Here is a 2,061-nt window from a genome sequence, read left to right on the forward strand (position 1 = left end):
ACAGTCAGCCTCGGGAAGTTCTTTGCTCTCATGTACGAAACCTTCTATTTTATAAGCATTTTTTTCCTGTTTTTTCACTTTTTAAAAAAAAAAAATTAAAGTAGGTGAGAAAAAAACAAAGCTTCGCACACAGGTTATATGTAGGTCAGCGTCTCACGGACGTTCTGACCTTCGTCCAGCCCCGTGGGACGTGGCGGCTTCCAGCAGTGACAGGTGCGGAGGCCGCGAGTCTGAGGACCTTGGCAGCGCGTCCCTAACCCTCCACCCGACTCTTAATTCTGCGTGTCCTCACTGCGTAGTTATCCCCAACGTGAATAGGAAGAAGGAGAAGTCGTTGCCTATTTTCGAAGAAGCGCTGCTGCTCTCCAGCTTCCCACGCCCGCCTCCGCACAGCCTACAGCATAGACTTTACGTAGTGATCACACATACGGTATAAATGAAGTCCCTAAATTATTTCATCGTAGTGAACCCCCACCGTAGGAATGCTTTATCGTAGCGACGCCTCCTTTTGAAAAGAGATGGAATTCCTCGTCAGGCTTCTCTTTGGGATGTATATGAGTGTGTACATATTATTGTATGTTTATAATATAATATTTTCCCAAATGACTTCTTTTCTCACTTAGCCTTTCATGACCTGAATGCTAGCTTGTTGGGGTTCTGTCCCCTTCCGACCCTCCGGCACGGGGGCTTTGTCGAGTCCCCCTCGACCCGTGTTCCAGCTCCTGGAGGCAGCCTGCTTTGCTGTGTTTTGGCAACAGAGGAAAGGCTAGTGGGTTTCGAGGGTTTTCTTCTCAAGGAGGGGTGACTGCTTGTGTTTGTGTCAGACCGGAAGTCCTTCTTCACTGACAGTGTCCTCATTCCCATGTTTAAGCCTCACTAACACCGAGACTAGAGAAGCGACGAGCCGGGGCCAGTGTCAGGAAGGCTCCAGTTTGGGGACGGGGTCAGGCTTTCATTGTGTATTTCCTCGTAAGTTCTATGACGATGGCACAAGAAGCCACCACTGCAGAAGCCACATAACCTTTTTCTTTTCCCTTTGAGGAGAAAGCACCTGCTGGGGAAGGCGCAAGAGCAGGCAGTCACAGGAGGGGGTGGCCTTGAGGGTGGTCTGGATACATTGGGTTCCTTCCGTGGCCAAGAGAAAGGAGCCTGGACTCTGAGCCCACCCGAGTGGACCCGGAGTCCCAGGTGGACGGACGGCTTACCACGCCAGAGCCCCAAGGGCGGTTCCCCGTCCCTGCCATCTCCTGTCGTCCCACGAGATAAGCAGCTTGAGGGTGAGCAGGTGACACGGCCGTGAGCCTTTGGTCTCACAAGCAGGTGCGGTTTCCTGTCTCACAGGAAGCATACACGATGTGGAATTATCCAGAAAGCAGGCGGAGAGGCAGAGGGATGCCTGCCGGTCCCAGCCCAGCGGGCACAAAAGAGGGCGGCTCTCACCGAAGCGCTCTGGGCCGGACACGTGCATCAGCGCCTTCTCCACGGGGCCATGGGCCCGGCCGTGTCCCCTCCAGCCGCGGTGCAGGGCCTCGCGGTCCCCCTGTCGCCGGCCCCAGCCCCCGCCCCTCTTCCAGGGTTGTGTCCGGCCCGATGAGGTTTTCTTGGACCAGAGCCTCTGCCATCCAGTGTATCCAGTGCAGGCACCGGTCCCTCCACACTTGAGAGAGCCACACACATTCGGGGTCACTCCCCACATTTGCAAAGGAGCCGCCACTGACTTCATCAGGGAAGAACACGGTCCGGCATGAAAGCCAGCCCAGAGGCCAAGCGGACCCGGGTCACCTGGCTTTGCTGCCCCACCTGTGCAGCCTTGGGCAGGCATCCAGCTTCTCAGCCTTGTTCCTCGTCTGTGACACTGGGGTGGCTTTGCAGGGCGTGGCGATGTTTCAAGCCAACGTGATCGATGTCAGCCTCACGCCCAGCCAGGGGCTGGGTGCTCAGGAGGTGGCCGTGTTTGTTAAGGACAGAAAGATGCCTAGGACCAAAGCTAGGTCACACGCCTGGAAGGCGGCCCCTGAGCTGGCACCCCGTCCTCAAGCCCAGACTGCCCGAGCGCTGTCA

Source organism: Pteropus vampyrus, unplaced genomic scaffold (assembly GCF_000151845.1).
Source record: "Pteropus vampyrus isolate Shadow unplaced genomic scaffold, Pvam_2.0 Scaffold381, whole genome shotgun sequence".
NCBI lineage: Eukaryota > Metazoa > Chordata > Mammalia > Chiroptera > Pteropodidae > Pteropus > Pteropus vampyrus.